The sequence below is a fragment of the Gossypium raimondii genome, chromosome 1 (genome assembly GCF_025698545.1).
Source record: "Gossypium raimondii isolate GPD5lz chromosome 1, ASM2569854v1, whole genome shotgun sequence".
NCBI lineage: Eukaryota > Viridiplantae > Streptophyta > Magnoliopsida > Malvales > Malvaceae > Gossypium > Gossypium raimondii.
In genome coordinates this window covers 7730127-7743477 of record NC_068565.1, presented here as the reverse complement: position 1 = coordinate 7743477, position 13351 = coordinate 7730127, and positions in this window count along the sequence as shown.

The window sequence follows — 13351 nt, the reverse complement described above, 5'->3', positions numbered from 1 at the left end:
GGAGTCAATGACGTGGCACCATGATCGACGAACCGATGATGGATTACTAAGGCATCCGGCAGATTCTTTAGCTTGGAAAGCATTTGACAATAAATTTCCAAGCTTTGCAAGCGATCCTAGGAGTGTGAGGCTTGGGCTAGCATCTGATGGATTTAATCCTTTCAAGATCATGAGCACTGCCTACAATACTTGGCCAGTAGTTCTTGATCCTTACAATCTGCCTCCGTGGATTTGCATGAAGCAATCTTCCCTTATCTTATCTATGATTATCCCTGGAGAGAAAGGGCCCGGGAATGATATCGACATTTATTTACAGTCACTTATTGAAGAGTTAAAACAATTATGGGCTGGTGTCGAGACATACGATGTGCTGAGAAAGGAGAACTTTAATTTACGTTCAGCTTTAATGTGGACCATTAATGACTTTCCCGCTTATGCCAATTTATCCGGTTGGAGTACTAAGGGTCGTTATGCGTGTCCTTGTTGTGCTGCACAAACATGCTCCCAATGGTTGTATAATGGGAAGAAGTTCTCTTACATGGGGCATCATCGGTGGTTGCCGAAAAATCATAGATTTAGATTTCAGAGTTCTGTATTTGACGGCACTGAAGAGTTCAGAGAAGCTCCTTCCCAGACCAGTGGCTCTGAAATCTTATTCATGTTGGAAGATATGAATTTCATTTATGGGAAGATGAACCAACCGCCAAACACGCAGAGAAACAGAAGATCAAATGATGAAGCCGATGAAAGCTTTGACGAAGAGGACGATCCTAATGAGGCGAACTTGTGGAAAAAAAGAAGTATTTTTTTAGTTGCCTTATTGGGAGCATCACCTTTTACGACACAATCTTGATGTTATGCACATTGAGAAAAATGTCTGCGAGAACATTGTCGGTACAATTTTGAACGTCGACGGAAAATCAAAAGACAATCTTCAGAGTCGACTTAATTTAGTCCAAATGGGAATTCAGCCTGATCTTCATCCTAATCCACTTCTGAATGGGAAATATCGGTTGCCGCCTTCAATTTTCTCAATGTCCAAGACAGAGAAAGAACTGTTTTGCATGGTGTTGAAGGATATAAAGGTTCCGGATGCGTATGCGTCAAATATATCTCGATGTGTTAGTGTTAAAGATCGAAGATTATATTCGTTAAAATCACATGACTATCACATCTTGATGCAAGATTTAATGCCAGTTGCTCTACGATGTTGTATGTCCAAGAAGGTGACGTCTTGTATCATTGAACTATCCAACATAATGAAAGCCATTTGTGGCAAAGTTTTGGATGTTCAAGAACTTCAGAAGGTACAGGATCGAGCCGCATTGACTTTATGCAACATGGAGAAAATCTTCCCACCTTTATTCTTCACCATTATGGTTCACTTGATAATTCATCTCCCGTACGAAGCAATTCTTGGCGGACCTGTTTTCTATCGATGGATGTATCCCATAGAAAGGTGTTAAAGAAGTATTTTTAAAATTTTCTTTCACTCACCTCTATGCCTATAGTTACAACTTATGATAATGTTGTATATTATGTTTAGGTTCCTATCCAAATTAAAGTCTTACTGCCGCAACAAGCGATATCCAGAAGGATCGATTGCTGAAGGCTACTTGGCAGAGGAATGTATGACCTTCTGCTCAAGATATTTGGAAGATGTCGAAAAAAGGTTGAACAGACCAAATAGGAATGCTGGACTCACGGACTATAACTTAGCCGATAGTACTTATTTGTTCCAAAGTTCTGGACAACCAATCGGCAAAGTTGAAATTGCGGAATTAGATAATTTATCGTGGGTACAAGCACATCGATATGTTCTGTTTCACCACGAATCATTGGAACCTTTACGGAAGTAAGTTATACAAATTTTATAAATATTTATCAAACTAAAAATTGTTTATCTTCTAACAAAGATCACATTTTTTTTAACATATATAGTGACTACAAACAAATATTGAGATCTCGTTCGTGCAACCGAAGAACACAACATCGAGATATCAATAAGTTGTTTACAGAATCTTTTTATGAATGGTTAAGCCAAACGGTATGTAGTTGGAGCTTTAAACACAAATAATAATGCTTTCTCATAACATTTTAATTACTTAGTTTACTTTCCATTCAATAGGTTTCGAATGGGAATAGCGTAAACGACGAAGTTAAATGGCTCTCCCAAGGTCCAAATCGAGTGGTTAAAAGATATAGTGCGTTCCTCATCAACGGATTCAGATTTCATACAAAATATCACGAGAGGTTGAGGAGAACGCAAAATTATGGAATAGTTGTTAATTCTGCAATTACAAGTTATGCTAGCGCTAGGGACAATAATCCAGTCGAGGGAAATGTGGAATATTTCGATGACTTCTTCGACATAATTGAGTTGGATTACTACGGCAAATGGAAAGTTGTCTTATTTCGAGGTGATTGGGCCGATGTTAATACAGCTCGTGGAATCAAGCAAGATCAATTTGGTTTTACAATGGTGAACTTTGACCGATTGATTCACACAGGACAACAACTGATAGATGAGCCGTATGTATTCTCAAGTCAAGTCAAACAAGTTTTTACTCAAAAGATCCAACGATGAGGGTTGGTACGTTGTACTCGTAACATCCCTAGAGACTTGTTTGACATGGGCAAAGGAAGTAGAGATAACATCGACGACGATCGAAACTTTGCCATTTCCAGAACAAAACTTAAACGATAATATCCCTAGTACTAGTGCACAATTTCAATGGGTTCGTCAGGATACGGATGAAGATTTTTACGAATAATGATGTAGTAAGATTTTACGATTGTTTAATTATATGTAACTTACATCAGTATTAAATCTTGGTCTTATTATATAACTCAACTATTTTATATGTGATGTTATTGTTGTAATTAGTTATTAAGTTTAATTACATTTTATGTGTATTGCAGATAAAATGCCTAGAAGAAAAATTATAAGGGAAAGCATTGTTCAAAATGATCCAAACTCGATAGAAACAAATAGTACTGAACAACAGACAGCAATTGGATCTTCGAATGTTCCGATTACACACGAGGATCCTACGGAAGTTCAAAGTAACTTACATTAATTCCATGCGTGTGTTACTTATAATTGATTTATTTTTGAAATTCTTATATTATAATATACCATTTGTAGCTGAAAATGGTGGGACGCGTAAAGGTCGAGGACGTACGATACTTAGAGAGTTATACGAGTTAGATCCAGCCGAGCGTGTCAAGGTATGCAGAAACAGTTTTGGTCAGCCTGTTGGATCAGAAGCTCGACTTTTAGTAGGATACATGAGCATTTTAGCACGAAATCTGAATATGTTGCCTATCAACTACGAGTCATGGCGTCAAATGCCCGATAGCAACAAAAACCAAGCCCTCGATAATATTAAGGTAACAAAATGTTAATGTCATCTGTAATGCTTGGGAAATAGTTTCATTTATATTTACTTTATTAACTTGTGTTTTTTGTAGGCGAGGTTTGCTTTAGAGGTCTCCGATGTTTATGTAAAGAAGGCATTGGGAAAAAGATGGAGAGACAATAAAAGTACTTTGAAGAAAATTTATTATAAGACAAAAACCACCCTCGATGAGAAATTGCAAAATGTCCCGCTGGGTATGTTGAGGTACCAATGGGAAGATGCGGTTAGATTTTGGCATTCTCAAAAAGGCGAGGTACGACGTACTTCCAAACTATTGTAATTATTTTGGTTTATAGTATTTACTATTTATGTACTAAAAATTTTATAACGTAGGATCGTGAACGAGTTGGAAAAAGCAGCCGGCAGCAACAAAAATTCACTCACACAGCCGGGTCGAGAAGTTTTGCATGTGTAGCTGAGGCGGAGGTATTTTTAATTTTTTAATATTCTCAAATATGTATAACTTTCTATTAAATAATATTTTTATTACTATATTGTAGGAACGGTCGTCCGGTCAAAAAGTTGGACGCCTACAACTTTTTGAAATTACACATAAGAAGAAAGATGGATCTGCTATGACTCCTGAAGCTGGTGAAATTATGGTACGTTTACTTAATACGATTTCACTTGTTTTAGTTATTTATAGTGTTTATTTTCTAATGGTTTAATTCATTGCTTGTAATGCGACTATTGTTATATTGCATTTTTTTACTATATATATATTATGCTCCTAACTATGTGATTTATTTATTAGGAAAACTAAAGGAAAAAAATTTGAGTACGGGCGATTGCTTCTAGTGATAGTTCTGTTCATCTTGAAGACATTGACAACCGGATTATTATCAAGTATTTGGTCCCGAAAAGTATGGTCGGGTTCGATTTCAAGGATCTTTTATCAGCCCAACCCAATATTTTGGATCCAGCTCGCACCAATACATGGCTTCGGGGAGTCAATCTCAAGCTGAAGTTCAGAGGTTAAAAGACCAAATGGCTCAGATGCAAGCGACCACATTTGAGGTTCAAAGGAAATATAAAGAACTTCAGCAACAACTTAAAGCAGAGGCAGCAACGAGAGAAGCAGAGGCCGCAGTGAGAGAAGCAGAGGCTGCAGCGAGAGAAGCAGCGATAGAAGCAGAGGTTCAAAATAAATATGAAGAACTACAGCTACGACTTCAAAAAGATGCGGCATCGAGGGAAGCGGAGCAGAGCAAAAAGTACGACGAACTTCAACAGCAACTTTAGATTATGATGAAGATGTTTCAGCAGTCGCAACTTCCGCCGTCATAGTGTATATTGCATAAATACTTTTAACGCTTTTGTAAAGAAAAGTATGAATTCAATTTTATTTATATCAATTAATATTATTTTAGTCATTTAATTTGAAATATTATATAAATTTATTATTTTTTGTTAGTTTAGATTTGGTTGCTTTTGATTTTTTGTTGCAGGAGGGCAGAAAAAAACAGAAAGTTTTATTTAAAAAAATCCTAAAATTAGTGGCTTTTTTTAAAAAGTGCCGCTAAAAGTCATATCAAACAGTGGCATTTCTGAAATAAGCGTTGCTAAAAGAATACTACTTTTAGCGGCGTTTTTAAACAAGCGCTGCTATAGAATATTACTTTTAGAGGCGTTTTCTTTCAAAGTGCCGCTAAAGAACATGATCTTTAGCGGCGTTTATTTCCTTAGCGCCGCTAAAGAACATGATCTTTAGTGGCGTTTATTTCTAAGCGCCGCTAAAGAACATGGTCTTTAGTGGCGTTTATTTTTTAGCGCCGCTAAAGAACATGATCTTTAGTGGCGTTTATTTTTTTAGCGCCGCTAAAGAACATGATCTTTAGCGGCGTTTCTTTCTAAGCGCCGCTAAAGAACATGAACTTTAGTGGCGTTTTTCTCTGTAAGCGCCGCAAAAGTTTACGACGTTGTCATTAGCGGCATTTTTTGTGGCGCTTCTTCAAGCACCGGAAATGGATTTAGTGGCGTTTAAAAGCGCCGCTAAAGGCAAAAAAACGCCGCTAAAAACCTATTCTGCTATAGTGACAGCTCAAAATAGGTATTCAATGCATTTCATGATCCGTAAAACAATCATTTTAATTCACTAATCTTACTCAAATTTCGAAGCTTAATAGTACTACATACTTAACGTCAGATATTAAAATTTACTATTTAAGGTTATAAAAGTTTCGATACATATATTTCATAATATGGATATCAAATATAAGAAAATACTCATGCGTATATAACCATATTAAATTGAACCATTCAAGAAAAAAAATCATGTGCACACCATGCCATTTATTCTTTCCTTTACTCAATTAACAATTAGCATAAAAAATATACTCAAATCATGCACAACTCATTTAATTAATAATAGTCAACAATCCAAACATTAGTAACCAAGACACATATATGGGTATATAGATACACATTCTACTTGCCTAACTTTAACCAATTTTATGTGTGCATTATTACCAACTCTAGACCTATTTACAAGACAATTATACATCAATTTATAAGACCAAAACATACCTATTTTCTTATTACAAGTTTATACATATAAACATACATTAATTGAATCATTTCCGAACTCTCATACTAAACATATCACTTTGCATGTACTTATTTAAACAAGCATTATTTCGAGACCAATTATACTAAAATACACCTAATTTGCATGCTTAACATACATACACATAACTAATTACTTATCTGCGTATTTAGACATCCAATATGACTTCAATACGTGATTTAACCATATCACATACTCAATAATATGAGTTTAATATTTTAACCGAATATACATATACACTTTATTCAACATTTCTATCCAATTTACTAATGCAATCATACCATTTCAAATTGTCAACTATCCGAGTATAGCATAATTCCCACATAATGAATACAACCAATTTCAAAATTAACATATAACTAAACAATTAACTACATGAATAAATTACCATTGTCGAACCATAATTTAGATTAAAACCATTATCTATATTTGCGATTTAAGCTAACACATGACCGATTATCACTATCTTTAGCATCATTAAAAATCCACAACTAAAACACATCCATATATCAAAATTACCACATGCATATACCATGACCAAATTTATTTAAACATTGATCATTAGCTTTAAGATCAAGCCATTTTCGCGTGGCTAAACATATAGAAATTTCAAGACCAACCAAAACAAATGCTAGCCTATACATGCCATAAGTTCAAAATTCAAGCTTCAAAAAATACCAGAATTGCATTCGATAGTGTGATGGATTTCCTTGACGATCCCCGGGCTCATAACTAACTTCCAAAATCTATAAAACAACGAACGAACGAACACACAGCAAGCTTAAATAGCTTAGTAAGTCATAAGAAAATAGTTTAACAAAGAACATATATAATTCATACAAGTAGGTCGAAAACTCCCAATCTTGAACATACATAAATATAAACATATTTAAGTGATTATTTCACATTATCATGTTATACTACAATACTTACCTTTACTTCCAAACTTTATATAACTCAAATATACCTGAATCCTTTAATTAAAACTCACATTCGATTTTTCCGTAACATTTTCCGTTGAACCATTCGGAATCAAAATGATACTCGGATAGCTCAAAAAGCTCGAACAATGCCAATATCCCAGACGTGGTCTTACATGTAGTCAAATAACGATGTCACTATCACAGACAGGGTCTTACACATAATCATATACATGATAATGTCCAAGACATGGTCTTACATGTAAATCTCAAATCGATTCCATCGTCCCAGACGTGGGTTTTACACGAAATCACATATCGAAATCCTATGATTCGTAAGGCTTTCGGATGTCGTAATTCAATCGAATTAATCTCGTAACTAATCAATCTATGTTGTATTTAATTCAACAATTTATATATAAAAAATACATTCGATTTAACATCATTTATTCACTTACGAACTTACCTCGGATGAAGACAAGCGGAAGGAATTGACTACTCGACCACTTTCGACTTTTCCCGACCTAATTCTGTTTTCTTTTGTTCTTGATCTATATAAATTCAAATTCGGCTATTTAATAACACATTTCATACAAATTTATTCCAAAAATTCATAAATGGGTAAATTGCATTTTAGCCCCTAACATTTTACATTTTTCACAATTTAGTCCCTATTTCACAAAACACAAAATACACATACTTTAAAAATATCCTAGCTTGGCCGAATATCCCTATAGCTCATATAAGCCCATATATTTCATTTAATTCAAATTTTCGCCCCTTAATTTTTCATTTTCACAAATAAATCCCTAATTTGGATTTTTATCAAAAATTACTTAACAAAATTTAATAATCTATCAACAAATATTTATTTATCATCATCAAAAAAAAAAAACAACAATTTCTCATCAATGGCAATTCTCAAAACAATCATAAATTCCAAAAATTGAAACATGGGCTAGGTAATATACGAAGCAACGATTTCAAAAACGTAAAAATTATCAAAAACTAAGTAAAGAACATATCTTAATCTAGCTAAACAAGTGCCGAACCTAATGAAGCTTCAAACATTTCATTTTCTTTTGTGTTTCGGCAAAAACAAGATGATAATGACCATTTGCATGTTTGTTTTTATTTAATTAATAATAACACAACAATTACTATTTTAACCTTAGCCATATAACATTAAAAATCCACTAACTAATGTCCACACTTGCCCATGCATTAATTCAATGGTCCATTTTCATCTTAAGGACCTCATACTTAAAAAGCCATATCAACTCGGCACTTTAACAAATGGCACACAACTTTTGCATTTTCTGCAATTAAGTCCTTTTTCACAAATCGGCACACAAACGATAAAATTAATTCACGAAAATTTCACACATGTCAATTCACATACTATAAGCATGGAAAATAATATTAAAATATTTTTTGACTCAGATTTGTGGTCTCGAAACCACTGTCCGACTAGGGTCTAAACCGAACTGTTACAACTCTCCCCTTTTAGGGATTTTCGTCCCCAAAAATCTTACTGTCGAAACCATTTTTTTGTAAAAAAGAAAATAGTCATCGACTTAAAAAAGATTGGAGTCACCACCGATCTTCCATTGAGGTGTGATTAGATCACCTTGAAAACGGTTTTAGTCTACGAATTTTAAAAAGAACGAGTTTGGGAGTCAGTTACGTACGAGGAAGGATTAACACCCTCGTAACACCCAAAATTGGTAACTAATCAATTAATTAATGTCTTAATGTCAAAAAATTGAAAATTCGAAAAGAAATCTAAAAATATGATCCTTTTGTTAAAATTACTTAAAACTTTAAAGAAGGGTGTATTTCTCGTTTATCGAGAAAAAAATTATATCCCGTGAGTTAGAACATAATATCTTAAATTCTAAAATAAGAACAAACACCAAAATTTATTTATTTTTAGAAATTTTGATCATCTCGGTTTCAGAGAAGAAATCATATCCCGTAAGCTGGAACACGGTCTTTTCTTGATTGCCGAGATAATTTTTAAGTAAATGTGTTTTTGTTTAGAAAAAAGGTTCGTATATTTGAAATCATCAAAAAATCGAGACCCCGTAAGTTAGGATACAATCTTTTCAAAAATCCCAAACACCGAGTGTTATGCTATCTTGGAAGCTTTTGGATAAAATGATTTCAAAACTTAAACATATTAAACGTAACTTTTTGAGCGAATAAAGCGCGATGGAATAATAATGTACAATGCGAAGCGATAATTTGTAAACCAAAATGTACTCTAATGAACTACAAATAACCAATAAATACCAATAAGCAATACAATACACACAAGAGCAATAATCTCGCATCACATATTATATAAATTCTAACATTAACAATCAAAGGCTAATGATCTAAAAGTCAATCCTAAAAGAAAATACCAAGCAACTTAACACAAATAAAATGCAAAAATTTTAACATAACTACAAAAAAATAGCATAAAAAATTGGAATTATCAATGTATAAACAATAAATTATATGTATAATTTTTAAAACAATTTAATATGAAAACTTGAAAAATTTTAAAAATAGAATAAAAAAACTATATGAAGTAGTATAAATAAATTTTAAAGCAAATATTGCATAAGAATATTATCGTATAAATCTTTAAAGATGAAATATGTATAAGTGAATTTTAAAAATGTATTATAAAATAAAACCATTAAAAATACAAATTATATTGAAAATTACATAAAAATATAAAATAATAGATGGAAATTAAAATAATAATATATGATAAATTTAAACAATGTTAATAATAAATTTAAAATAATAATTGAGCTTAATCATTAAATTAGATTTAAAATTAAATATATTAAAAAAATAAAAGAATATACATTTAAATAAATTAAAAACATTAAACTAAACTAATAAGAATTAAATTGGATTTAAAACAAAGTTAGAGGGAAAAACGTAAATAAAATAAAATAAAGGACCTAATTGAAAGGCGCGAATAACTCAAAGCGACCGATTGGGGAAATATCCCCACCATCTGAAATGCACCGTTTCACCAGGACCAAATCAGAAACCAAATAAAATTTAAAGTATCAATTGAAGGAAAAAAGTAAAAAAACTAAATTAAAATAATTAAAAATGCGGATGGGCCAGATGCGCAAATTGCCCATTAATCAAAAGCACGTGGATCCTCCTGTTGGGTCGGGTCACCGCGCAGGTTATGCCTTATACGGTGCTGTTTTGAGGCCAATGAAACAGACCCTAAACGACGCCGTTCAGTACCTGTTATAACATAAAAAAAAATTAAAATCACTTGCTGCCTTTTTTTAAAAAAACACTATCAACCTTATTTTTTCTCTGTTAGGGTTTCCTAAACTGAAGCCAATCCTCTGCGTCTCCGTCACGATTCCATCGTGAACGGTGGTCGGAGCTGCACCACAAAGGGCTTTTTAGCTCCTTTTTGTGTGGATCTGAAGGCGTTGCAAGGTAAGCCTTCTCTTTTCTTTTTCTTAATACATACTGTATTATTTTTTTAAATGAATCGAAAAAAGAAGAAGAGAAAAACCCCTAATATCTACCTTAAATCTTTTTTTTTGTATTCGAAGATCTCTGCTTGTTATATTAAATATTTTTCTATTTTTCTATTGATTCGTGAATCCATTTATAGATGCAAAAATCAGTTTTATATAGCCGAATGAAAACACAAAAATTCTTTTATATTTTCTCTGTTATTTGTTGTATTATGTTATGGCTTTCTAGTGTGCTCTTTTCTGCTTGTTTGTTGCAGGTGCGAGGTCAGCTGGAGTGGAGGTGCACGTGCGGCTGAGGCAAGAGGCTGGTGCTCGCGAAGGGCAGGAGCAGCAGTTGAAAGTTGAAGGCTAGGGTTTCTGTTTGTTTTTTAGTGTTGTGGGCTGCAAACTGGGCTTTAGTTGGGTCTAGGATTGTAGTGGTTTTTATTATTTTGGGCTTTTGTAATCTGGGCATGTTATTAGACTTTATAAATGGACTGCTATTTTATTATTTTTATTGGTTTATTTTTAATTTGTTAATATTGGGCCAGACCAAAATTGGCCTATTATAGCTGCCCCTCTTTCCTCGTTGTCGTGTAACGAAAATGGAGCAAAGACTTAAAAAGGGTCAATTTTGCCTATTTTTGCCGAGGCTTGACCTCTTATGGTGCTTCTCTTCTTCAAATAGCCTAATTCTAGCCCACTGCATCTTGTTGCTTCGATCCACTCTACTTCAACTTCAGATACAACTTGTAGTTTCAATCTACTCTGCCGCAACTTCAAAGGGACGAGATTTGTGATTTTAGTCTGCTCCACTGCAACTTCAGGGAAATAAGACTTATTATGGTAGATTTAATCCGACCTACTACAACTTCAAAGGTATAGGATTTGTCGTTTTAATTCACTCCAGTGCAACTTCAATGAGATAGGATTGGTGGCTTCAATCTGCTTCACTGCAACTTCAAGAAGATAAGATCCGCAACAATTCGTTTTAATTCACGCCAGGGAAAAAAGATTCGCTGCCTTCAGCTTTAATCTGTTCCACTGCAATGCCAGGGAAATAATATTCGCTGCATTCTATCCCACTGCAACACTAGGGAAAAAAGATTCGCTGCTTTCAGCTTTAATCTGTTCCATTGCAACGCCAGGGAAATAAGATTCGCTGCCTTCTGTTCCACTGCAACACCAGGGAAAAAAGATTTGTTGCCTTCAGCTTTAATCAGTTCCACTACAATGCCAGGGAAATAAGATTCGCTGCCTTTAGCTTTAATCTATTGCAACGCTAGGGAAAAAAGATTCGCTGCCTTCAACTTTAATCTGTTCCACTACAACACCAGGGAAAAAAGATTCACTGCCTTCAGCTTTAATCTATTCCACTGCAATGCCAGGGAAATAAGATTCGCTGCCTTCAGCTTTAATCTGTTCCACTGCAACGCTAGGGAAATAAGATTCGCTACTTTCAGCTTTAATTTGTTCCACTGTAACGCCAGAGAAATAAGATTCACTGCCTTCAGCTTTAATTTGTTCCACTGCAACGCCAGGGAAAAAAGATTCACTGCCTTCAGCTTTAATCTGTTCCACTGCAATGCCAAGGGAAATAAGATTCGCTGCCTTCAACTTTAATCTGTTCCACTACAATTCCAGGGAAATAAGAGTCGCTGCCTTCAGCTTTAATCTGTTCCACTGCAACGCTAAGGAAATAAGATTCGCTGCCTTCAGCTTTAATCTGTTCCACTGCAACACCAGGGAAAAAAGATTTGCCATAATAACTTCAATCCATCTCACTGCAACTTCAGCAGTATAGGATTTGTGGTTTTACCGATCTGTTCTCTGGGGAACATGACCTGTAAAATCCATTTCATGGGCTTATTCATGCCTAGTGATTAGGATGTTATGATTCAAATGAAATCAAAATCACCTAACTAGATGTGTATGAATGAATGCAGAATGTCATGAAAATGATCTCTTAATGTTTGAGTTGTTATTGCTCGTTGTTTATTAAGGCTCTATCATTAACGTGTTCTTGTTTGACTGGTACCTTCGAAAAAAACTCAAAGGAACACTCAATCAGTTTGCCCCACTGTAATCTTCAAGGTTCAATCCACTGGGACATAAAGTTTGTACCATCTTTCTCCCACCGTAATTCAGGAATACAAGATCTGGCTCTTTCTCAATCCTCTCCTACTGCAATTCAAGGATACAGGATGTGAATCTCTTTGGTCCCTTACACCATTCCCAGGGTGTCGTACCAATGTAGAATTTTATTTCCCAAAGAATAACCTCCTCATATACTTGGTTATCATTGCTCGTTTGTTCATTGAAGCTCTATCACCAGCAAGATAACTCGTCATTTTGTTCAATCAATACTTTGATAGAAAAATCTAAAGGGATAGTCTTAATTTAGACTCTTCCTTCTCAGATATTTCCAACCGTTAAACCCTGTGTGTTCTAAACAATAGTCCTGTTTTTGGTTCTTGTATTATTTAGAAACTTCTAGAATAATATGCAAAACTGCCTTTGTGAAAGTATTATTAGTCCATTAATCATTATTCCAATGCATCATGCTTGTAAAAGATCATAACAATGAATAAGAATAGAATTGGTTTGGAGCATAGCTCAAAATGAATAAATTATCAAGGATAAAAAGAACTGATTAGGGACACGTATCTTGAAAAGAATGAAGTATTCCAAGAATGACAAATTCAATGTAAATAGTATGAAAACTAGGTGCCCCAGATATCGCAGCTTGAATTTCTCTATACAAATTTCCTGAAGACCATTTTGAGTTTGACATGTGTTTAGGAGATCTACAGTACTTTGTCGATGCCCCAAGATGTCACATATCCCTTTCCTGTTAATTCAGGTATAGCAAGATCACTGCATGCCCCATTTTGATCAATATTTGAGCCACCCTGTTCGAGTTTTCAACTTAAATCCCCTTTGTTCTCAAGG